Raw genomic sequence first — 26,615 nt, forward strand, 5'->3', positions numbered from 1 at the left:
TAAATTTTCTTCAGAAAAGAAAGAATGGTTTTATAGAAAGAGCGTGGATCTGAGGAAGTTAGAGTTCCCATGTGGACTATGAAAAGGTACTACAAACACAAGGTTTTCGGTAAGATCTTTAGGGCTCATGAGCTAAAGATGGGAGCTGTACTGTAAGAGCAATGCAAAGTGAGAAATCAGTTCTGAGTAAGAAGTGGTACGATCAGATTTGCGTTTGTAATATGGCCTCAGCTGCAGAATGGAAGCGTTTGGGTAAGCAGGAAGGCTAGTACGGAGGCAACTGGGAAGCGAGCAGGAGGGTTGCGGTGGAAGTGAGATGACAGATCGGGTGGAGGTATTTCATGTGTAACTGCTTCTCTCCTAGGAATTAGCAAAGAGGAAAAAGGAAGACTTTGGGCTCTTGCAGATTAAAAACAGATATAAGTAATTTCATCCCCAACTCCTTCGGGAAGAGAGCAGGCACTCTGGCCTTGAGGCTCCGGCTGAGCCTTCTCTGCTGAGAAGTTCTGGCACCTGGGGATCTGGTGCTACCTCATGTTGCTAGGTTAAGAATTCTGTGCTATTTTGTCAAAACAAATCAAAGTTTTATCCAAGAGATTAAAAGATATTTAAAGAGAAGAGCTTTCCGTTTGCTTGGCCTTGTGTGACCGGATGTATTCCTTCGAATATCACCTTCAAGCAACTTCAGGAGAAAAAAGTGAGAGAAACTTGGAAAAGACTTTTGGAATTGACCGTAGACAGACCTTCACTCAACCACAAAAAAGGAAGCCTGATTAAAAGCATTCTCAGCTGATGATGGACCTTTTACCATTAACCAGTCACTTGGGTCAAAAAACAAAAGATCAATGCTATTCTCCAGGTCTAGTGTTACCATCAACATGGAGGGAATGATGAAAGTACTGGATTATAGGGGAAATTCAGCGACCAGTGCCTTTGGGAGAAGAAAGCTGACATTCTGTCCTCACCTCTTCAAAAACATATCCCAAGCAGAAAGAGATCTAGGATCAAAGCTATCTTTAAAAGACGGAAAGGTCTCAGAAGCACGCTGCCTGCAGGTGTAAAAATAAAGTGACAAAGGCGTACCGACAGCCCAAACCCGTGCTCCCTAAACTTCCAGTCGGCTGGCCCACTGTGCTGCTTATTAGACTCTGCAAAGTCCTTGAGAGGCCCCTCCAGGAGCCCATCTGTGAAAACCCAAGCCAACAGAGGGGACGCCTCGGACGGTAATTAGTGGATTTCAGGAGAGGGAAACAACAAAGTCCTGAGAAGTGACACTCATCACCATCTAATCAGAGAATGGAGGTCTTCACAGTGATTCATAGGCAAAGGTTGAGAAACTTCCAATTTTTAACAAAATACCCCCAATCTGCCTCCCTGGGAGTTATAACCCTCAGCTTTTGTTGTAATTGAGGTTTACCTGTGGGGTTAATTTCACACCGGATGTAAGCCGACAGATCTCTTTGCACTGTAGACAGGAGGGGAAAACTGAAGCAAAAGGAAAAGGAGATGAGCATGGATGCCTTCTGCATCAGAAAGCAGAGTTCCATAGCTGCATCACAAGCCCTGGGTTCAAATCGCACTTTAGTAAGTTGTTGAAGCTCTTTAAGCTCCAGTTATCTTGTCTGTAAAAAGGGATTAGCATCCCATGTGATTCCTGGAAGGATAAGAAGGGAGTGCCCTAAAGCTCCTGGCACAGGGCCTGGCACACAGCAGTTACAGAGCCAGGAGCAGTCGTGAAAAATCACGGGCTCTTGCCTTCCTCTTCATTTGTTCTCTACTGCCTCTGGAGACGTCTTGGCTTTAGAGGCACCTTGTTTATCCCTAACTCTACCATTCTGTCTGCTCTGCAGATCTCCGTCTGCAATTCTCATTCCTCATGCACTAGGTTTGACTCCCTGTCTGTCCAGTACTAGAACCTGTGCTAATCCACCCTCCTGTGTGTGGCTTCCCTCCTTGCTATGGCCTCTTCTGCATGCTGCCATTCATTTTCAGTGTGACAAATCTGGAGTCAAGTCAGATTGTTTCACTTAGTTTGAAGGCTGCCTAACAGGCTTTATTTAACCTACAGTAGCCAGAACCATTACTTACACCTCACTAACGTCATGAGCCAAGTGGGTAATTACTCTGTACCAACTAGACCCTACAAATAACTATGTGTAATTCCTCCACAATAAGACCCTGCTTACACAAGCACAGAGGTAGGCTCAAAATGTTGCTTCTAAATAAAGACTGTTAAATTCTTTGTTGTTGTTGTTGCTGTTGTTATTGTTTGTTTGTTTGTTTCCAGACAGGGTTTCTCTGTGTTGTTTCGGTGTCTGTCCTGGATCTCGCTCTGTAGACCAAGCTGGCCTCGAACTCACAGAGATGCACCTGGCTCTGCCTCCTGAGTGCTGAGATTAAAGGCATGTGCCACCACCACCCAGAGACTATTAAATTCTTAATCCAATACCATGTTATTTTTAAAACCTGGGTAATGAGAAATAAAATTCTCTAAGCTATTTTTAAAAATAAAAAAAAAAAGCTTATTATTCATGTTGCCCTAAAATTATGAGTATCTTTTAGTGGGTACCAAATAATTTCACTGCTTCATTACCCTCTGGGTATGTCCTACAGCTCTGACTGAATTAAACGAGTCAAGGGAAGGAAACTGAAATACTAGTAATGAAAAACTAGTTTAATATTTAATGTGTGAGTGATTTATAGAAAACAAAGATCAAGGTCAATAAGTAGTCTTTCTATCCCAGAAGTCATTTCACTGGGGTATCTTGATTGAACTCTGCAAATACAATCTATTGAGCCAATATTGGATCTCATAATAGCTATGCATGCTTTGCTTCTGTAAAGATGACTCTGAGGTCTTTGGGTACAGCTAAGTGGCAGAATGATTGTCCAGCATTTGTAAAGCTTTGAGTCTGATCCCCAGCACCACACACGAAAAATGATTCTCTGATTATGTTGGTAATTCAAAATTTATTCATCCACATTAGTCTCTTCTATAACACACTGCTTAAATAAACAGAAATTTCACTTTTAAGACAAGAAAGCAACAATATCTATATTCCCAGGTGATAGACTGACCTCTAGTGGAATTTTTTTAAATTATTGAACAAGCTTCTTGTTAACTGTTAAAGCTCTGTATAACCTGTAACGTTGTTGAAACAGTTTATTTACAGCACTGAAAACACGGGGCCTGTGACTCAGGTCTGTAATCCGTGCTATCCAGGGGCCAAGGCGAGAGGACTGAAAGGTCAAGGCCTGTCTGAGCTACAGAGTGATTTAAGCCCAGCCTGGGCAACTTCGTGAGACTCTGCCTTAAAATACAAAGTTAGAGGGGTGGCAAGGAGATACACCTTAGTAGTAAAGAGCTCACCTGGCATTCATGAGGCCCTAGATTCAATCCCCAGCACTAAAACAAACAACCCATTGACAACAAACACAAACAACCTATTGACAACAAACACAAACAACAATTGACAACAAACATAAACAACAACCTAGTGACAACAAACACAAACAATAACATATTGACAACAAACACAAACAACCCACTGACAACAAACACAAACAACAACATATTGACAACAAACACAAACAACCCATTGACAACAAACACAAACAAACAACCCACTAATAACAAACACAAACAACCCATTGACAACAAACACAAACAACCCATTGACAACAAACACAAACAACTCATTGACAACAAACACAAACAACTCATTGACAACAAACACAGACAAACAACCCATTGACAACAAACACAAACAAACAACCCATTGACAACAAACACAAACAACAACCTATTGACAACAAACACAAACAACCCATTGACAACAAACACAAACAACCCATTGACAACAAACACAAACAACTCATTGACAACAAACACAGACAAACAACCCATTGACAACAAACACAAACAACCTATTGACAACAAACACAAACAACCCACTGACAACAAACACAAACAATCTACTGACAACAAACACAACCCATTGACAACAAACACAAAAAACCCATTGACAACAAACTTAAACAACCCATTGATAACAAACACAAACAAACAACCCATTGATAACTCTTTAAACTCAAACAAGGCAGCACAAAATAGGGATAAAGAGATTCTGGTATGTAGCTTGTCTAGCTGTGCCAGGCAAATGTCCATAAAATGGGAAGACTTGTATGACTGACTTGGTGAAATCCGTGTGAAGATCCAATGAGCACAAATATGAAGAGTGTCCTTAACACCATGTGGCACAGAGTTCAGTGACTGGAGAAACTTTGGCCAGAGTAAGACAGTCATTTCAGACAATATGAGAAATAACAAAAGTCTTTATCAGGATACAGTTCTTTAGGGTTTTAGCTACAGTAAACCCAGACAGAACCAGTTCAGTTAGCTTTCCCATTTCCGGAAGTATCTGAGCTACACCTGTGTAACAGAGCAGGACCTACATCTGAGTGGTGTTTTGTGGAAAACACTGGGAAGTTTATATGTTGCCCCAGTATGAGCATGATGAGTATCTCCAGATACTGTCTCCTAAGCCAAAAACAAACTCCCAGCTCCACCCCTTTCCAGGCTCTGAACACATTCTGCATCTCATGCTGCCAGCATATCCAGCCAGCGCCCACTGCACAGCACACCCTCTCTGGTTCTCTGAATCATGCAACACAGGTTTTACTTTTTTCCTTCAATTAACTTATTTCTCTGGAGCTTTTTGTTTTGTTTTAGTTTGCAGTTCATTTTCAGAATGTCTGTCTGTCTGTTTGTTTGTTTGTTTGTTTGTTTGTTTTGGTTTCTTTGGCTGTCTGTTTGCTGACAGGGTTTCATAAAGCCCAAGCTAGCCTCAAATTCCCAATGCTCCTGCCTTCAATGCCCACGCATAGGAACGACAGAGTTGCACTACCACACCCAGCACCTTACAAGTATTTATCTCTTGCCTGAGCTTATATTACAGGATTTAAACTCTTTTTTTATAATGTTCTATTGCTTCTAAGCAATATATCTGATTAATGACCTAAAAACACTTCCCTACAAAGTTAATAATATAATCTTCACCTCTTTTCCCACGGAAAGTCCAAATCAGCGATTATTTTAGCCTGACAAAATGCATATAAAATTGAAAAATGACCTATAATTTCAAGATATTTCTTCACTACAAAATAATTGTCATATAGAGTAAAACAGGCTGTTTTTACCATAAAACAATATGATCACTCAATAAAATGAACATAGTTTAGTTCCTTCTATCACTGTCCTGAAGTGCCCTGATTTATTTCACTATTTCAAATTCTTTATTCCAAGCTGAAATTAAAAGTTGCAATTCAGCTATTCAATATATGCATAAGCCCATTAAAATGAAATAAAATTTCCTCTCAAATCTTATTCATAACATTTACACATACTCAGTACAAGAGAAGAAAAAGAAGAGATTTATGTAACTGCACTTGTAAATTGTGGATAATATACTAATTTATTAAACTACAACTAAAAATAATTACAAAAATATTACAATATAGTTATATAGTTTCCAGAGGACATACAGACTGCACATAATTCTTCCTGCCATTAAAGGCCACTAACAATTGTTAACACTACTCAAACATGTATTTCAACATAATAGCAAAAGAAGATTCTGGAAAATTCTTTTATATTTGGAAGTATAAAAAACAATAAATCTATTATTATAGGACTTGGTATTTCACCAAATGCAGTGCTGTTAAATTACACCCACCAATGTTTCCCTAATGCCTATATAGGCACTCTAGTCAGCAGAAGCAGGTCAAATGTGACACCACAGAGGAAAAATAATCTCCTACACATCATTTGCAGGCAGACTTAATCAATGATGTGTGGTCATCTTGTTTTTCCTGTACTAAATCAACACTTAGAGCCTACCAGTTGTACAACTTATAACTGGGACAATAATTCAGTTCTACCAAAGACATATTAGTGAGTAAGGAAAAGGCAAAGATCTGAGTATTTGCTAGTCTAACTCATTTTTAGAAGCACCTGATAGCATATGCCTATAATCACAGCTACACAAGAGGCTGAAGCCAGAGGACTGCCAGTCTGAGGCAGTTGTCTAAGCAATTTGGCAAGACCCTTTTTCAAAATAAAAAAGAAATGGCTAGGGATTAGATCACAGATCGAATTTTTGCCCAACATGTGGCTGAAACTACCAGTATCACAAAAAGAAAAAGAGAGATGGGAGAGAAAGAGAGAGACAAAGACAGACAGAGAGAGAAGATTCTGCTTCTGGTCAAGAAGAAATAAGGGTAACATTTACATTAATGCTTTAAACTGCTAGAAAGCTGGATAGACACAATACCACGGTTTCAAACATTACATGACAGGCAACAAGGAGAAAGGGAAAAGAAACATTCAGATTCCCATCATACCAGCTTAACACCCAGAAGCAGTTTCCTGAATAGGTCTTGGATCCTTTCCCCAGAAGTCTAGCATAGTTGAGAGAAAAGAGCACAGAAACCAAGATCTACAGAAAAGGTCCATATGAGCCTCTGGCTGGCGGGTACATGTGTAAGACCAAAATCACACTAAATGAAAAAGACTAGGTACAGAAGGATAAATGCTGTAAGGTTTCAATGATGTAAACTATCTAAAAAAGGCAAATTCATAGGGAAGGAGATGGGCAACTGCCATAGATGGGGTGCTAGTTCTCTCCTTCTAACATGTGGGACCCTGGAATCTAACTCAGACTGCCAGTCTTGGCAGCAAGTACCTGTATTCACCGAGCTATCTCACTGGACCAAGTATAAGGATTTTTAAAATGGAAACTAAATAACATTTTGACATTAAAGTCAAAAGCTTTAGGAAAACATTCAAAGCGTCACAGAATTTAATCATGATGACTGTCCAGTAACTGGGTCAGATTCTCTAAAAACAGGGGTAGGCAGAGAGACAAAGACACTTGTTAATACAGAGGAGAGACTGTGAGCAATGGAATCTCCCTCTAAGCTTCCAAAGACAAACACTCAAAACTTATCATAAGAGATCCTTTAGAAATAGGAAATGATGTTGCAAACTCCGAATGACTGTAAATTTACCACAATGCAATGAAAAAAATCAATGCCCAAAACTTATGCAGACTGAACAATCCTGTTAAGCATCAAAATATTTATTAAGTATTAAATCTCACCTCCATCTTAACAGTCAATTCCTAGCTTCCAATTTTCCCTGCCTCATATACAAATAAGTTCCTCTGTATTGGTAGCACTCTACAAATGACTCTGATATCATACTTAACAGTAATTACTTAGCACCTTTCTCCACGGTTATATTTATCATACTCAGTCATTTTTACTCAGTATGGCTCCCCACCTAACTCTTAGAACAATGCATGCTGTAGGTGATCAGTGTTTGTTGAAAGGGAAAACAGTAATGGAAGACAGAGTATAATTTAGTTATATAAATCAGTCAAAACTTAGCAAGTAAACCATGAAGAGTTTCTACACCAGCCTTCTGAATAAAGTGTAATTTAAAGACTAAAAAGAGCCCCCATATACAATGAAGTCTAACAGAAGCAAAATTGCTTAAAGTAAGGTAATTCAGAAACTTTACATTAATGTGAATTAGCAACAGAGACAGTGGACACCCAACCCTTCCTCCCACCCCATACTCTATCAAGAAGCACACAAGGCAAGGAGCTCTGTGAATGTAGCATACAATCTGTGTAGAAGCAGAGGCCACAAATGAGTAGGAGGAACGGATTGGTTCCATGCCCCAGCTAGGTGGCTAAGCCACACACACTTTAAAAAAAAAAAATGCTCCACAGTCAATCTTACTATATTTTCAGAAAAACGTGAAAAAAAAGAAAAAATGTTAGATACTTTCAACAGAAAAGTCTTTGTCATATTTTTATTTTGAAATATGATTGAAATGTTCAGGCATAAAGTGAGAAAATCCTCTGCTTGGTATTCACATCAGATATCCAAATTTTTTTTTTTTTTTTTTTTTTTTTTTTGGTTTTTCGAGACAGGGTTTCTCTGTGTAGCTTTGCGCCTTTCCTGGAGCTCACTTGGTAGCCCAGGCTGGCCTTGAACTCACAGAGATCCGCCTGGCTCTGCCTCCCGAGTGCTGGGATTAAAGGCGTGCGCCACCAACGCCCGGTGTGATATCCAAATTTTTTAAAATCATTATTTCAACATTAAAATTCATGATTTATATTACACAGTATTCATGCTAGAATTTGAAGATCACCCATGAAAGATCAATATCATTTTTAGCAGAGACACAAAATGAAGGAAGGGACGAATCTGTTTATTCTCTAAGGTTGACAAGTATTTCTCTCACTCTCCAAAGAACTTGAAAATATTTCTCACATTCTTTAATACTAAGAGCCTGTGATACATAGGTGCTCAGGGAAGGTAAACTGATCCATCATAATAATGTTTCAAGCTCTTTGGATGGAAAATAATAAAGAATTATAAAGAGGTCTATAAAACTTGTATCCTTGTCACTAGGCAACGTCTCCCAGTTTGTGATCTTTTTCACCATATCAAGTCAAAACTTTAAAATTTTTTAATGGGGCTATAAGTAGCCCAGACTGGCCACATGTGCCACGTAGCCAAAGCTGGCCTTGAACTCTATCTTCCAGCCTCCATCCCCCAACACCAAACACTGGGATTACAAGCATCCACCACCATGCCTAGCCATCGTCTTAAGCCTTTAATAGCACTCACGCTGAGCTCAGGCTCATTGCAGAAAACGGATTTTTTTCCACTGATTTAGGAAGAGAACCAAAGGTTTAGACATAGCCTTACCACTTAAGAAGGAAGTTGCCCTGAAAGAGAGCTCTCTGTCCCTGAAGTCAGGATCCTTATCAAAGAGAAAATAGGAATCTTCCTTTGCTTTATTAATCTAATGGCTTGATAACTTGCATCAATTTAAAGGTATTCCTCTACAGGGAGAAACTGAAAGCTAAATGCACTAAATCTTCTTTCCTGGGGCCCTAAGTATTTTTTGAACTCTTACTGCTTTCACTTACTGCTTTATTTTAAAATCAGATTGAACCATTTTGTATAACCATTCGCTCTTCATGAAGATGGATTTCATTTTACCTGCACATATATTATCTCTGGTCAGAACTGCAATGAATTGTGGTGCCATTTAAAGCACTAATACAGTACTTCACAATCCAATTAGTAACTGCCTCTGAAAACACAATTTTCAAAAATGGCTGTAGTTCCCCCCACTTCCTACTCTTGAATATCAAAGGCACTAACTGAATGTCCATACTATTTCATTTATAGATCTTCCTGAAATAACCTCTCAGTAAACCAGCAGTTTTCAATTGCTACTCCTATCAGAGCTATTTGTGAGCTCCATTTTGAAGACTTAGCAGAGGTGTATTTTTTAAGAAAATCAATGTGATCAATAAAATAAAAAGCATTTTCTATGATACTCAGAGACCCTATAGCCTACCAATATCCCTTTATAACAATAGTGACAGATGACAAAGCTAAAAACATAACTCAATTAAAAATGTATATATAAGAACACATGTGCAACACCAGATGTGGTGCAGCACCAGAGTTCCAGGGCTGGGCGACTAGTGGCGCTGCACTCTGTCTGTCTGTCTGTCTGTCTGTCTGTCTGTCTGTCTGTCTCTCTCTCTCTCTCTCTCTCTCTCCATCTTTTAATTCCACAGCTGAAGCCTAATTTGTCAATACAGCCACTGAAAACTGGCACCTAGAACTAAATGTCATGTCTACAATCTGATCAACATTTATTTACTCACTAGGGACAGTCACATGGAAAAGGCTCAAACTCGGGAACTCTCTGCTTCCAACATGGCAGGGCTTGATGAGCACTGTGAAAAGTGCCAGGAGAATAAAAAATACATAAATCAATACTAGGTAAAGACAACCATAAGAAACAGGGGAATGCACTAAGATACTATGTGTCATCATGCTATTAATTGTGAGGGTACTAAGATACAACATCATCATGCTATTCAATGTGAAAGTAGTTAACAACACTTATGCTGTTCTACAACCTAGGTTAAAGTAATAACAGTAAAATGTGGCCAAAAAATTCTAAATTTGCAAGAAATCTAGTTATATAAAAAAAAATCATTCCTTTAAAATAAGTTGCTTTTGAACTCATCTAAAGAATCAACTAAAATAAAAATATTAGGTGTAATTAAGGCTTTAGTTTCCCTGAAGAGTCTAACAATCAGCCATTTTAAACATTCTAGTAATGAAACATCCAATAGAATTTAAGGAAATCCTACTAAAAAACAAATTAGCCTATAAACTAGTGATAATATGGGACCAAGGAAAGGCTTGGTAATAACTCATTCAGAACTGAGTATAATAAACAGTTGTTACAATTTCAATTCACTGATGGCTCAACTCAAAAAGCTACCATGCTGCTACTCAATCTGCTCAAGAATCCAGATCTCATCAGTACAGGAACTGAATGTTATGTTTCTGAAGACAGAATTATTTTAGGCTGAAAGGAATGTAGATGGAAAAAACAGCTATTCAGTGGCAGGGCTAGAACATATCAAAATGTGGGCCTCTGTCAAGTTTATTTGAACAACTCTTCAAATATTGTATAATAAAACAGCCATCTTGCTCTCTCTTCCCATAGCTAACTGATCTCCTTTTAGGAAGGTTCCTTCAGTGACTATTTGGTTTTGAGGCAGGGTCTCACTGTGCAGCCCTGGATGGCCTGGACCTTCCTATGCAGACCAGTCTGGCCCTGAAACCCCTGCTATCCTTTACCTCTAAGTCCTGGGGTTATAGGTGTACACAACTACACCTTGCTCCCTCAACAATTCTTAGCATAGTAAGATTCCAGGTCAAACTTCTATGTAAGTACCCTCTGGGACTCAAGACAGGTTCTTTCATGTCTGTAGAGTCACCTTGGGCTGTGCCTTGAGGGGATAAATAACTGAATGTGTGGACACAGACTGCCCCAATGAGACGGAAAACCAGGCTGCTGGGCCACACCTCAATCCTGAGTCACTCTACCAAGCCTTAGAACAAGGCCCATCATGGGTGAGGGTAGAGAAGGTCAGAGGGAGATAACACTAGGCCACCATCAATGGCAGAGAACAAACCTACAGATAAGGGGTGTGTCTCCACTGGGCCACAGTCAACCTGATGAGTCTCTTCTGTGGCTACGGCCTGCATAAACAGAAGACAGATCCTCTCCAGCACCACTCCCCATGAGTGACAAAAGGTCATCATTCCAAAGGAAATATGCAAGTAACTGAGGACAATGTTGAAGTGGCGGTGTAACACCCAGGAAGTCAAGAAGGCAAAAACTCAAAAGAGCAGACACATGGATAAAATGCTAAAAATAACAGGAAAAAATATCTTTTTCTAGAATAAGAAGCATAAAAAGACAGATGCTAACCCTTAAGTTCAAATTGCATTTCTGTGTTCTCCATCACAAGGAACTTTCAATTTGAACCCAGCAAAACAGACTCCACAGGCTGGCACTGCTAGCCTGGCTAGTCATCATTTCCCATTATTGTGTCAGTATCAACTTACTCTGAGAAAAGGGGGCCTTGCAAATTGCTGAAAAAAAAAATGTAAGATGGAACAATGGCTTTGGGATAGGGTTCAACAGTTCCTCCAAAAGCTAAGAGTTCCCAGAAGACCAGCAATTCCACTCATACATACAATTCATACCCAACCTTAAAATACAGGTTCATGCCAACACTTGTACATACACAATAACAGCAGCATCATTCACAGTACTCAAGAAAGAAAACACAAATGACCATTAGTTGATAGTTATAAATGAAATGCTATGCACACTATAACAAAAATGAACCTTGAAAACATCCTGCTAAATGATAATATAAATTGTTTTGCTATACATAAAATAAAGGGTTTTTTTTTAAAATTAAGAATGTGTTTGAGGGCACATGCTGCCAAGCCTGAAAACCTGAGAGTAGTGGGTAGCTGTTCCAGCTTTGACCTGGAAGTACTACCCCTAGTGAGGCTTCTGGTAACTGCCATGCCTACCTATGACACGCCCTTGGGGCGGGGCCAAGACAGGAGCCCTTAAGACTCGAGATCCGGATATGCCAACTCTCTTGGTTCCTGGTGATCCTGGATGCTGGATGGCAGACCAGTCAGAGTTCTCCAGAGAACCCCGCTGGACTACACCTCACCTCTCCCGGATCCTGTAACCAACCCCTTTACTGGCTGTAAGTTACTCAAAAATAAACCTCCTTTTTAACTACGTGGAGTTGCCTTGTTATCCCCACATTATCTGGTGCCCAACATGGTCTACACCTGAGTTTGATCCCCAGGACCCACGTGGTAGAATGAAAGAACCAGTTCTTACAAGTTGTTCTCTGACTTCCACATGCTTGTGTTGTGTAGAACTCAGTAAGTTCTAAAGACTCAGAACATTCTGAGGGGAACCTCATTAAGACTCAGGAAGTGAACAACTCTAGAGTGGCAGGAGCCCTGTGACTTCTTCAGGGGGCAAGGCCTGAAAATAGCAGACCCTGGAGATCCTAACCTAGTTGGCAAGAACCTATGGACAGTTCACTGCATGATTCTGGGCGCGACTTATGAGTGTGTGAGTGTGTGTGCTACATGCTCTCCTTGCTTTCACTATGTTAGCCACACTGCTGGCCTGAATGAGACACGCTAGGTCATAAAGTTTAATATTACATATTTGCATAACTTCTGGAAAGAATGATTTTAACCATACGAGTTTTAAAGAAATGTTATTAAATAGATGGTATCAAGAGTTAATGGGAACATTCTAGAAACAGGGAATGAAGTCAAATTATAGAAACCCACCATTCCCTCATTTCTAATAACTGTCAATATCCTAAGAAGTTAAGAGAGACAAATGTAAGATAGATGGTGCTGACTATTAAGAGTAAGTTTCCAAGTTATGTTGCCTATAGGATAAATGGAAAAACCTGGTACATCCCCAGAGGAGATAGAGCAGTACAAAATGTAGAATGAATTGTTTCAGCTTGGCTGGTGAGTCGATCATGAGACTCCAGACACTACCAGATGTAAATATTAACTACAAGAGACAAAACTATCTCTTGCCCAGCATGACGCTGTAACCCCATGTGCTGCCAGTTGGGCACACTGTTCTACCTTTAGGCGTGCCTAGTCAGAAAAGTTTCTTTGTAGCTTGCAAAACTGCTTATGCTTCTGACTATAGAGATAAAGATCAAAAAGGTAATGGCTACTGGTGGGAGAGTTGGGAGACGGAAGGGGAAAGAAGCAAGGAACAAACTGGCAATTGTAACCATTCTTAGAAGCTTAGGAAGTAAAAACTGACTGTAAAACTGTTCGTGCAAACTATTGAAACTGTATTAATAAAGACAACCCAGGCTATCCGGGGCCACTTGCTTGAAAAACAGGCAGTCACAGTCTCTTCTTGGCGCTGACTTCACACATCCATCCCAGGTCATCAAACCCATCTGGAGCAAGGCTTCCAGCACTAGAGATCAGGGAATCCCTGAATCTGACCAAATGCACTAGGCCTTTCCCCACTAAGCAATAAGGACTGCTAAGAAAGCAGATACCAGCTGAGCTGCCTGCAAGAGACACTCTCCAACCTGCCCAGTTTCCTGTCAGTCATACAATGAGCTCCAGGTTCCAGCTTCTGGGAGCCACCTCCCATGCTAGGGTGGTCTTCTGGTGTTGCAGGCGCTTTTGAATCATCCCTGTTCTGTAAGTAGCCCCTCAGCATACTCAAGCTAGTATCCCAATAAAAATTCATTGGTTCACCAATTTGGACTCTGATGGCATCCTTACTTTGGTCTGCCATCAGTTCCCCATCTTGGATAAGTAAAGGTTTGGTCAAATTTCCCCAGAATACTTTCACACAATGTACCATGACACAAGCATGTGCACACACCCATGCGCGCGCGCACACACACGCACACACACGCGCGCACACACACACACACACACATTAAATAATAAATAAATGGTTTTTTGAAAAGGAAGTTTGAGAAGAAAATGAGTTGGACTTCCATGAAAAACATTCAAGAATAAATACAGACTTTCTTCCAAAAATATCAGACAGTAAAGATCTGAGCTCCCTGGAACTCACAAAAGATGCCCTATGTGAGACCTGATAACAGCAACAAACTGGAAAGAAGCCGAGTAGCAAGAACTGGAGCCTCCCAGGTACAGCTTCTGGTAGGTGGTAAATGACTACAACACAGTGACCTGTAGGTGGAAGTTTCTGTTCTGCCTGGTCCAGCAGCCATTCAGTCCCAAATAAACACACAGAGGCTTATATTAATTACAAACTGTTTGACCTATGGCTCAGGCTTCTTGCTAGCTAACTCTTACAACTTAACTCAACCCATTCCTATTAATCTGTTTTTCCACGTGGCTTCATGGAATTACCTGTTCTCTCTCATCTTGCTTCTCCTGGCAGTGGCTCAGAATGTCTCCCCCAACCTGCCTTTCTTCTCTGTCTCTCTTGGATTTCCCACCTGGCTCCATCCAGCCTTTCCATGGCCAATGAAGCTTTATTTATTAACCAATGGGAGCAACACATATCACAGCATACAGAAAGACATTCCCCTTTTCTGTCTAATCAAAAAGGAAGGTTTAAACTTTTACATAGTAAAATTACATATAACAAAACAATTATCAAGCAAGAATTACAGTTACAATATCTAGTCTATTTGTATTTGGCAAAATTAAAGAAAATATTCTATCATCTATCTAATTTTGTGAATCTAAAGTTTTATATCTAATTTATCTTTTATCATGACTAAGGAAAACTATAATTATAGCAATCTAGTCTTCAACTCCATCAAAGACCCCAGGAGGATATAATACTACCTAAGTAAGCAGAAAATGCATTGTAAGCAACTTCCAAAATTCTAGAAATGACAGAGACATCTGGCTGCCTGGATAGTAACCAGTCCTCTGCAACATTGGGATATCCATCTTCAGCCTAAAGGCCTAGCATCTCTGGCATACTTTTCAGTGAAGCAGAAAATGTGAAGGATTGTCTCACCTATTGGCAAAGATCATCAGTTGCTTTCTTCTTTGTCCTGCAGAACGTCTGGCCATATCTTCTGTGAAGCAAGAACCTGAAGGTCCATCTCACCTTGTTTTGGCAAAGTTTAGTGGTCACTTTCCTATGGGTTTTGTATGTCCAGTTTATATGACATACTATAACATACTGTCAAGCAGTCCAGGCAAGAGCAGTTTCTAGCACAAATGGCTAACTTTTGCCACAAAGAAAGCAAACTCCATATGGAGTTTCTTTGATACCCATCATCTTCTCTGAAGCATACTGGTGCTGCCAGGAGCAGACATGTCTCAATGTCCAGAAAAGTCTAAGTTCTTAAAACATTTTAAATGTCATGTTCTGTAGGTCTTTGAAGTATTTGAAGATTACCTGAACATCTGAAATATATCTCTGCATATCTATAAAAACCTAATTAGCGTGACTATAAGTTTGACTATTGAGATGACTATTAAGTTGTATTTCTTAATTATATATCATATTTTAAATGAGCTGTATAAACCTAATACCCTCTAAACAAGAGTAGAAATATACATACAGTATAATAAAATTAACTTTAAATTTGTACTAATAAACCAAAATCCATAGTAATATAAAATATATAAGATTAATAGTTGTTTTTTGGATTAAACTAGATTCAATAGTCTACCCTTTTCTCCTATCATTTCTATCTCACATCCCTCCTTCTTCTTTTAGAAAGAGATTGATATGATCAATAACAATTTATAACCAAACTCCCTAAACAAAGACAAATATCCATAATCCATTTTTTGAGAATGTGGGCATAGTTTTCTAGGCTACTTCCTGATTGGGGGTACTTATAATCTTATGCGGACCAAAGAAAATTTAGGATTATGGTTAAGTCCTGACTGGAGTAGTCTGTGAGGCTGGATCATCTCAGCCAGCAGCCTTGAAGCCTTTCTGGATGCAGAACTCAGAGGAAACCACAACAGAGATGCTCTGAAATGTTGGATTATCTGGGCCACATGTTCCCATTGAAGATTTTTCAGGGGGTCTTGCTCAATCCAATCTGACTTTTCTTAACACAGAATGAATCCACAACCTCTCATTTCCTGTGGAAATAAAAGCATAACCTCTTCTCCAAAGTAACAAATCTTTTTACTTAAATTTTGAAGTCAAGGCATTTTCAAAATATATGTTGGATTAAATCCATCAACATTTATAATCAAATGTCTCTTAGCAGCTGTTGCTCCTTCCTCAGCAGTCAAACAATTCAAAGACAATACAATACATACAGTATCCAGACTCTCTGTGTACTTTCCATCTTTATATGGCTTAACTTTTATATTACTTTTACTGTCTCTTCAAAGACTTTATTTTTTAAAACTATTTATTTCTTAACTGCCTATACTCCTTTTCCTCTCTCTTCCAATATACATTTTTACATGTATGTATACATTTTTACACACATTGTAACCTGTTCAGAGTTTTTTTTTCCATATGAATCTGTTTTATTGTATATCTGTAATCCTTTTCTGACCAAGAGTGTTTTTAAATTGCTAAGCTTCTCAAAGTGGCAACTTTAGCTACTGGCTCTGCCCAGTTCAGCTTTCCAACATGGTGCAGGTATGTTTACCAACATACTGGGAGCTCTGGGAGCCATGCATTGCCCCAACTTTGGGAGCAGTGGGTCCATGCTGCCACCAAGTAGCATGCAGCCCATAAACCATTTTTGTCTGTATGAGTAAGAGCTAAATCTGCTAAACAGCTCAAGCTGTGAGGCTTGGAGACCCCTCTGTTTACTGTAACAGGAATCCACCATGCTGTGCTCAAGCCCGAATGCCGCAGCATCTCTGTACCACAGCCCATATGAGAGACACAACTAGCCCTGAAAAGGAGCATGAGACTCTTAATCTCAGATTTTATGTGGATGTATGTGTCCCATGTTGGTGCCAGTGACCACCACCTCAGTCTTGCAGATTAGATGAGTTTTCTATAATGCTTTTGTTATGAATAGGGTCCAGAATTAATATGGGTCCAGATGATCAGCTTCTTGAAATAACTACCAGCTCATATTAAAAATACTGAACCACAAGCAAAGGTTTTACACATGCAATGCAAATGTGGAGACACAGTTCGATATTCTAGAATTGGGTACATATCATAAGCACCCAATAAATATTTGCTCAATAAATGTTTATAATAGTCAATGTTGCTTACTAAATAATTCATGTCCAAAAATAAGACAATGGTAACAATTTTTTTGAGACAAGAACCTGCTATGGAGCCCAGGCTGGCCTCAAACTTTTAATCCTGCCTCAGCCTCTAAAGTGTTGGAATTATTGGTGTGCAGTACCACACCAAACTTTGTTAACAGTATCAAACCTATCTTCAACACACACACACACACACACACACACACACACACACAAGGGTTTTTATTTTATTTTATTCCAATTTATTACTCATCTTGACTGGAATTCAAAGTGATAATGTAATGTTTTGTGGTTGTTGTTGTTTCTGTTGGTTTTTCAGTAAGTGTACAAAACACAATGTTTTTCTTCTGATAGTTTCATATATGTTTACTTTATTTGCCCCTCCTTACGTTCCTTCTTCTCACTCTGCCTCTCACTGGTCCTCTCTCCACCACAATAGTCTTGTCTCTATTTCCATGTCACATACATATGTATATAATCAATAATTATTTTAAAAGGCAATTTTATGTAGTTTATAATACATAGGATATTTTAATTAGTTATTAAAGTCATTGCTCTCACCTTATAAACCTTTTTAAAAACAACTTCAAGCCAATGAAACCACAAACATTTGGGAGGTGATTCATTTCTTATGCACTCTACAATTTATTTGTTAATAAATTTAGAGCAGATATATTAATACAGTTTAACAACAATGTGCCCATTATTCACATCCTAGAGCCCTAAAGATAAATCCAAGCAAAACATAATTAGCCTCACTAATATGTAGCAGAATTCGGAAAGGGAGAGAAACACATCCTAAAGTACACCAGAAAGGCAGCAATCAGTTTTGTTACACTGTCCATATTTAAGCTTCTATTTAAAAATGGACATTTCTCAGTATGTAGCAGCTGTGAGTGTATGAAATACTATGAAGGATCATTATACAGATGAGCATAGAAAATACCTCCAGGATTACATCTTCTCCCCCAGAAGCCACTTCTCAGGGTCTCAAAGATAAAGAAGCAATTCTATAGGTTTACAGTGTCTGGCAGCCACTTCAGAAAGATCCCTCCTCATCCTCTCCTACCCAGCACAGGGAGATGATGACATGAGCACCAGCCTTTTGTAGCATCATTTTTTAGAATTTTTATGAAAAAATATAGTGCGCAACTCTGTGTGTCGGGGGTGTGGGTGTGGGCAGATGTGGTGTGTGTGCACATAAGCAATATATGTATAGGGTATGGGCATATGTGTGTCTGTGTGCACACTCACTCAGAGGCCAGATAAGGATACCTGGTGTCCTGCTCTATTGAGCTCTACCTTTGTCCTTTAAGATAGGGTCTGCCCCTGAACCTGGAGCTAGACTAGAAGCTAGCAATGATCCTCCTGTCTTAGCACACATATCCCAACTCTCTAAAGTTATAGACATTCCATTGAATGACTACACCAGCCTTAGATAGGTGCTAGTATCTGAAACTAGGTCATCATGCTTGTATAGAAAGTGCTGTTACTCACTCTATCATCTCCCTAGGCTCTCAACTTTCTAATGCCCAAAGTCATTACCGCTTGATTTACTAGTGTGATGATATTTTATCTGTGTCCCCCAATAAAGTTTATCTGAGGATCAGAGGGAAAAGCCAGCCACTATAGTAAACATAGAGTTCAGGCAATGGTAGCACATGCCTTTAATCCTATCACTCAGAAGGCAGAGATCCATCTGGATCTCTGTGAGTTCAAGGCCACACTGGGAACAGAGCCAGGCGTGGTGGTAATTAACTTTAATCCCAGCACTAATCATAAAGGTCTGGAGGTCTGTACAGAAAGGAAGTGACAGAGTTTGGCAGGAAGAGGAAGTGATATAGCTGGACAGAGAGAGGAAATGAGATGGCAGAACAGAAAGCCATATAGGCGTAGGTATACAGGAAGTAGGTCTCTGGCTGAGGATCTCCAAGTGGTGAGAATGTGGCTAGCTTCTTTCTGCTTTTCTGATCTCTTGGTTTTAACCCCAATATCTGGCTCCAGGTTTTTTTTTTTTTATAAAGATTTATTTATTTATTATGTATGCAGCATGTATGACTACAGGCCAGAAGAGGGCACCAGATCTCATTACAGATGGTTGTGAGCCACCATTGGTTGCTGGGAATTGAACTCACGACCTCTGGAAGAGCAGTCAGTGCTCTTAACCTCTGAGCCATCTCTCCAGTCAGGTTTTTTTTATTAATAAGACTGTTTAGCAATTTAGTCTACATACTAGTATCACAAAATAGCATCTTTTTAAAATATGGTTACATTTTAAAGAAAGTGTAGGTTGTTGTCCAGTCTCTGCATAAGGACATTCTAAGTATAAAATCACATAGGAGCCAAGGAATGGTCACGGTACATGGTCTGTACATGGCATGAGGCCCTGAGTTCACTCCGCAAGACTCCCCAAAAAGCCATTATAAATGAAAAGGTAATTATGGTTTTTAAAAAAATACCCGGTATGACAAGCAATAGTCTTCCTGTATCAATAGTTCTCACAAACGAGTGTGTGGCAGGCACAGCGCCCTCAGCAGCCCTCTTCTTCCACAGATGGATCTGCAATGTGCCTATGGAAAGGCAATGAAACTTCTCCCAGCTCTGAGCCACTCCCCCACCAATTATCTCCCTTGGGCCTCTGCCTCCCACCTAGATGTCTTTTTCTTCTTGTCCCTGTTGCACTGAAGGTCCACATTGTCCAGATTTCAGAATTCACCCAAGACTTAGCTTCTGAAACATTGGTCTCTACCACACTCAGTAGCCTACAGGTAAGTAAGAACCTACCCGGGGCCCCATGACACATTATCTAATGCCTGCCAAAGCCCAGGACACTGGTTCCTACCCTGGCAGAGGTAGGAAGACAGAGATTAAACAAACGATGGCAAGAAAACACAGACAGGGTGTGGTGAGTAGGTCAGGTGCAGCTGGATGGGAGGACTAACTTCTAATATTCTCAGCACAATAGGAGATCTGTCGTCAATGACAATGACTTTAAAACTTCTGGTTTGAAATGATAAATGCCTGAAGTGATAGATATGTCAGTTGCCCAGATCTGATCATCACATGCTATGTGCATATATTCAAATGCCACACTGAACTACATAAACGTATACAGTTACTATGTCTAGAAAAGCCTTCAAAGGGTTTGTATACGCAATTTCTTGCTAACAGCTAAGGATAAGGTTGTTTAATGCTTGAACAAATAAACAATAGAGATACAAATTAGAATGAAGGTGAATCATTTTTATCTGTGAAATGGGCCAAGTGCTAGCAAGCACATCATACAGCAGGCGGTGGGGCCGTCGTCTTTCTGGAGAGTAGAGCAGCCCTATGACCCAAGAACATCACAGCACTCCTGTCCTTTGTAATTCCATTTTTGAGAATCTGATCGTAAGCAACAAGGATATAATTTAAAGATTAAATTATGAAGCCATTCGTCACTATATCTGGTACTTAACATATAAACAATGATAATAGCTAATAATACCTTATTTGTGGTGCCATTATGTAGCTAAGAAAATGGCATAAGAGTGGACCTTACACATCACTGAATAAGCACCATTCACTGCTCCAAGTGGTTCCCATGTAGTAATTCATTTATTTCTCAAAGTAATATGACACCTATAGGGAGACTAGTGCTAGTGACATGTCTAACTTCCCAGTGAAAAACCTGAGGCACTGAGAAGGCGACTTAACCTAGATCACACTAAGACAAATCCTAACATTCTAGGCTGAAACTCAAACATCCAAAAAGCTATGGAAACAAAATGTTTTCATAACTTTTTGGTAAACTCATTTGTTGCTAAACCTTGCCATGAATTAATGCCAAACTATGCATCACCTTTACCCAATTAAGATTCAGTTTACTAAAGAGAAGTTAATGTAATTGATGACATTCAGGGCTGTCTTAGTCAGTGTTCTCTTGATGTGAAGAGGCACCATGACCAGGGCAACTCTTATAAAAGAAAACATTTGATTGGGGCTGGCTTACAGTTTCAGAGGTTCAGTTCATTATCATGATAGTGCAAAGCATGGCAGGGAGCATGATGGCACACAGGCAGACATGGTACTGGAGAAGTAGCTGAGAGTTCTACATCCAGATCCACAGGCAGCAGGAAGAGAGAGGGGCTGGCCTGGCTTGAGTTTTCAAAACCTCAAAGCCCACCCACCAGTGACACTTTCTCCAACAAGGCCACACCTCCTAATCCCTCAAAAGTAGTACCGCTCTTAATGACCAAACATTCAAATATATAAACCTATAAGGAGCCATTCTTATTCAAACCGCTACAAGGGTACAGTATACACACCATATCACCCTTCAATAAAACGAAACATCAGCTCACAGATTTCAGGTATGGAACTGTGACAGAGCTAGAATTAACATGTAAACTATCTGTTTCTGTAGTCTGTGCTTCTAATCACAGCATGATATTTTCAGACACTACTGAATGCCATGGGAAAATAGTTACAATTCAAGCATTCAGTTAGTTGTTGATGACACACTGTGTGCCATACACACAAATGCTACTAGAAGAGACAATATTGAGGTGTGTCCCAGACAAAGTAATCAAATCTAGTTTTCCTGAGGAAACATTTGGCCTCAGAGATCAAGGGTGAGCCAGAGTTAATAAAGAGAAGAGCAATGACAGGGAGAGGAACAAGTATAAAGGTCCCAAAGTGAGACACAAAATCATGATGAGCAACTGAAGAGTCAATGTAGACCCAAGCACAATGGCGCATGCTTGTAATCCCAGCTACTTGGGAGGCTACATCAGGAAGAGTTAGAAGCTATCCACCATGCCCAGCCTAACTTTTTTTTAGAGGTACTAGATAGAGATCATGTGTGGGGATCAGGGGACAATTCGTGGAGTCAGTTCTCTCTCCTTCTGCCGTGTGGGTCCTGGGGATCAAACTCAGGTCATCTGGTTTGGTGGCAAGCACATCACCATTTAGCCATTTCTCTGGCCCAGTATAATCAATTTACAAATTTTAAATATTGTTCCCACTGCAGAGCAGAAAAGCAGGAACGCTTTAAAATGAGATGATAACTTCAGACCAATTAGAAGGTAACTACAAGAGACAAGGTGAGATAAGGGTAGCCTGTTCTTGGGTCATAGAAGGAGAGACAGGAGGAAGTGATTAGATCTGATCTTTGGTATGAAGACAAAATGAACACAAATTAATGATGGTATGGACATGGGTGTAGATGTAACCAACCGTCTTATTAAATAAGAAACACAGAAACAATGTAAAAGAGAAAGCCGAGAGGTCAGAGCTCAGAGCTAAAATCTCACCCTTCCTCCTGCTGTCCCAGCTTCCCGAAAGAGAGCTATTTCCTGTGTGTAAATCGTTTTTTCCAGTCATTCTGCCTTCTCATTGGTTGTAAACCCAAACACGTGACTGCCTCGTCACTGTCTGAATGTACAGCCCCCTAGGTCTTAAAGGCATATGTCTCCAATGCTGGCTGTATCCCTGAACACACAGAGATCTATGGGATTAAAGGCGTGTGCCACCACCGCCACACTCTTGCTATGGCTCTAATAGCTCTGACCCCTGGGCAACTTTATTTATTAACATACAATCGAAATCACATTTCAGTACAATTAGAATACCACCACACATGGGGAAACGGAAATGGTACTGATGAGGGCAAGATTCCTGGCTTGAAAACTAAATAGATGTACGACTCATTGGGACAAGAACACTGGTGGCTTACACAGACTAGAATCTTCAATGAGCAGAATCTCCACATATTGCTCACAATTTGAATCCAATTTAGAGAAGGGGAGAAGGCTTTAGTTCAAAACCTGTTGGTTTTGCTTTCCGCTCCCAGACCCTTCCTCCTCTGTAGGGCTGGCAGGATCCTGGTCTGATGTTGAAGATAGGTGGTCAGACCAAAAAGCAAGGGTCCTCCTCAGCTGTGGTGAGGAATGAGGAGTACCCCCAAATGGACAATTACCTCCCTACAATTTAACTTAACCACTTTGCCATTAGTCATTCACAGGGCAATACCACATGCAGGTTCATTTCAGCCACAACTGCGTGAGAAATTCTAAGGTGCAGCTATCTAGGAGACGGGCAGCAGGTTGAAATTCCCTACCCTCAGAATCAGCAGGAGACAGCTCTTAACATCACCCTATCTCCTGAGCATCCACTCTGTGCAAAGAAGTGCCCTAAGAAACTGCTACCACATGATGAGGTCCTGCTAGGTGTCAGGCTCTTAGGAAATTAAAATCAAACCCTTACAACTCCAGTTTTTTAGGACTTTTCCCCACACACACTTACCCTTAGTGAGGTCACATTAAACTTTCAAAAATGTTTCCCGTCGTGAACGTGGGACGGAGGTGAGGAGTTGTAGATGGACAGCGATGGTCACAATCAGCGACCACCCCAAACACCAGACCCGGGGGGAAATGAGACCCCAACTGCTTAGGCCCCGGGAGACTCCTGAAAGGGTCTGTGGTCATCGCCAGGTCCCTCCTCAGTGCTGGCTGGCTGGCAGACCGGGCAGCTGGAGGCCGAGGCCGGTTTACCCGCGGTTGCCATAGCAACGGCGCTCCGCAGCCTAACCCTCCTGCCCACCCTTTCCCTCAGGGCAGCGCGGCTGGGCCCTGGGAGGCGACCCTGGCGGGAGGAGCACTCACCGCGGGCAGGCGGGCTGCCTCTGACCGAGGAGCACACTCGACACGGGTGGTCGCCCAGCCCCAAACGAACGCCACACCTAAAGAAGCTTAACTTGTCTCAGGCCGGCTGAGCCGACCCAGGAGCTGGACGGGGTCCTCACCGGGACAAAGTGCAAAAGCCCCTGCTTGCCGCGTGCGTGCGTGCGTGGAGCCTGCGAGGGGAGCGCGGGCCGCGCAACGGCGCCCACGTGCCCCAGAGCCTGGTCCCCACCAGCTGCACCCCAGGAACCGAGCAGGGGAGGCTGCCTTCAGCACAGAGCAGCGCAGGGCTAAGTAAAACGGGATGCCCAGACATACTCTCAGCGGGCCTAAAACGGCAGGACCGCGGTTCGAAAGTCACTGCTGAGAGGCGGGTGTGTGTCCTCAAAGAAAGGCTGAAGCGGCCCGTGACGAGTCAAATAACACATCTCTCGATGTGTCCCAAGCCTCTGTGGGCCCACCTCAAGGCATGTCGCAAGCAAGCCACGGAGACTTGAAAAGCTGGCTCCAGCTGTATGCTAATGTTCTGTTGACATGAACCAGGACCGGCTTCAGTGGGCGGGGTCCTGCTCTCCAGCAGCTGCGGGGAAGAAATTCAACTCTACTTGGGCTAGCATAATTATTCAAGGCAGATGTCTTCTAAAATTAAGGTGATTGATAGCCAGCAACAGTACAACAGAGCAATTAATTTTATTGCTTACAGGTGTACATTTGGCAACTACTTAGTTCATCCTGTTCCCTTCATAGGAAAAAACAACAACACTCAAATGGTCATGAGTACTTGGTAACTTCTTTTTGAAAACCATTTTTCAAGCACGAATACTCCCCACCATGTACTCTATTATAGAACTTTGGGATCTTGGCCAAGAAATGTTCTGGAAAATTACAGAACTTTGACTAACAAGTCTGGAAGAGATGTGGGAAGTTTTACTCCGCGTGTTCTCCTTGCACCTATGAGATGGCATGCCTGTCCATCCAAGCAGAAGAACGAGCAGGAGTGCCCGACCACAATATCCAGAAAAGGAGACAAACTCCACCATCTGCTTCATTCGACTGTGACGTGTATGGATCCGCCTTTGATAAACCGCTGAGGCCTTTTACACTCCAGACCCTTCCAAAAAGTAACTCCAAACGATCTACCTCTCGTTTCACAAAGCCTGGTTAAGGGAAGATACTGGAAGGAAGACTTGTTGGAAAGGCATGCAGAAGAGTCCTCCATTGCACACTGTGTGTCACTGGTTCCCAAACTTGCTAAACATCAGAGACATCTATAGGGAGTGGCTTTACTTTTGCTTAATTTTGCGTTTAAATGTAGATTCACAAGCTATTCACTCCGAGATTCTGGCTAAATAGATCTCAGTTTCTGTTTTTGTTTTCCTAGCACTGATTGGAAACCAGTGGGCTAGGTTTCATTCTGAGCTGGGTCAGCGCATCAAAAAGCACTGTGCTTTAGTCTGGGGAGACTTCAGCTGGTAAAATACTTACTGTCCAAGCATGAGTACCTGAGTTTGATTCCCAGAACCCAAGTAAAAAAATTAATTAGTTAAAGTAAATTTAAAAGCCAGGCAGTGGTGGCACACGCCTTTAATCCCAGCACTCAGGAGGCAGAGCCAGAAGGATCTCTGTAAGTTCAAGGCCAGCCTGGGCTACAGGGTGAGTTCCAGGAAAGGCGCAAAGCTACACAGAAAAACCCTGTCTCAAAAAAAAAAAAAAAAGTAAATAAATATTTAAAAGAAAATTGGGCATGGGGGCACATGCTTAGAATCCCAGCACTAAGGAGGTAGAGACAGGATATTCACTGGGGCTTGCTGGCCAGCTATCATAGACTAATTGCTAAGTTTAGGCTAGTGAGCAGTGAGAAACCCTGGGTCAAAAACAAAGGTAGACAGTTCCTAGGAACATCACCTGAGGCTGACTTCTGGCCTACACACACACACACACACACACACACACACACACACACACACACACACACACAAACTACATATATACACAACACAGAGAGGAGGGTGGAGAAGAAGGAGAGAGATTTTGGGGTCATGGGATAAGTTGCAAGCTACATTTTAAAATCAGTATAAGATGGGCATGGTAATGTGTATCTTTAATCCCAGCACTTAGGAGGCAGAAGCAGGCAGATCTCTGTGAGTTCAAGGCCAGCTTGGTCTACATGGTGAGTTCCAGGCCAGCCAGGGCTGTACAGTGAGGCCCTGTCTCTAAATAAATACATAAATAAAATTTTATATATATATATATATATATATATAATATCAATGAATAAAATCAGCAGTATAAAGCTGGGATACAGGTAGCACATGCCTGTATCCCAGCATTCGGGGTATGGAGGCAGGAAGGTGAGCAGTTCAAGGCCAGCCTCAGCCACACAGTAAGTTTCAAGGCAGCCAGAGCTTCACAAAGCCAACATGCTACATGAGATGCTGTCTCAAACATTTTAAAACCCAACAGTATAAGCAGATATTTCTGAAAACTAACCCTATTGTCTCAGACCACCAAGCCTCCTGGCCATGGGTGACTGCTCCAATACTATGCCAAGACGGTGGCATCTCTTTCCCGGAAATTTGAAATAGCAGCTGGGAGATTTGTCTTTCTCTAGGCAAATGCCATAGTTAATATTTAAAAATTAGGAGCTGGTGCACAGGCCTGTGTTATGATCACTGGAGAAGCTGAGGCAGGAGAAGGGTGAGCTGAAGGCCAGCCTGGCCTATGCAGTCAGAGCCTGAAGAAAGAAAGGTGGGAAGGAAG

General features: G+C 41.1%; 1 protein-coding gene across 3 annotated transcripts in view; it reads right to left on the reverse strand.

Annotated features, from left to right (window-relative positions):
• Positions 1-24,308, reverse strand: part of Stk33 (serine/threonine kinase 33) — a 180,126-nt gene extending 155,818 nt beyond the window's left edge. Inside the window, exon 1 of one of the 3 annotated variants that reach the window (XM_015997283.3) lies at positions 23,479-24,308. The gene's annotated coding sequence lies outside the window, so the exon portion shown is untranslated. The remainder of the gene's footprint in view (positions 1-23,478) is intronic. The other 2 variants (XM_015997282.3, XM_076549974.1) reach the window with 2 other exon arrangements.
• Between the last annotated feature and the right edge of the window lie 2,307 nt (positions 24,309-26,615).

This window comes from Peromyscus maniculatus, chromosome 1 (assembly GCF_049852395.1).
Source record: "Peromyscus maniculatus bairdii isolate BWxNUB_F1_BW_parent chromosome 1, HU_Pman_BW_mat_3.1, whole genome shotgun sequence".
In the NCBI taxonomy this organism is placed as follows: domain Eukaryota; kingdom Metazoa; phylum Chordata; class Mammalia; order Rodentia; family Cricetidae; genus Peromyscus; species Peromyscus maniculatus.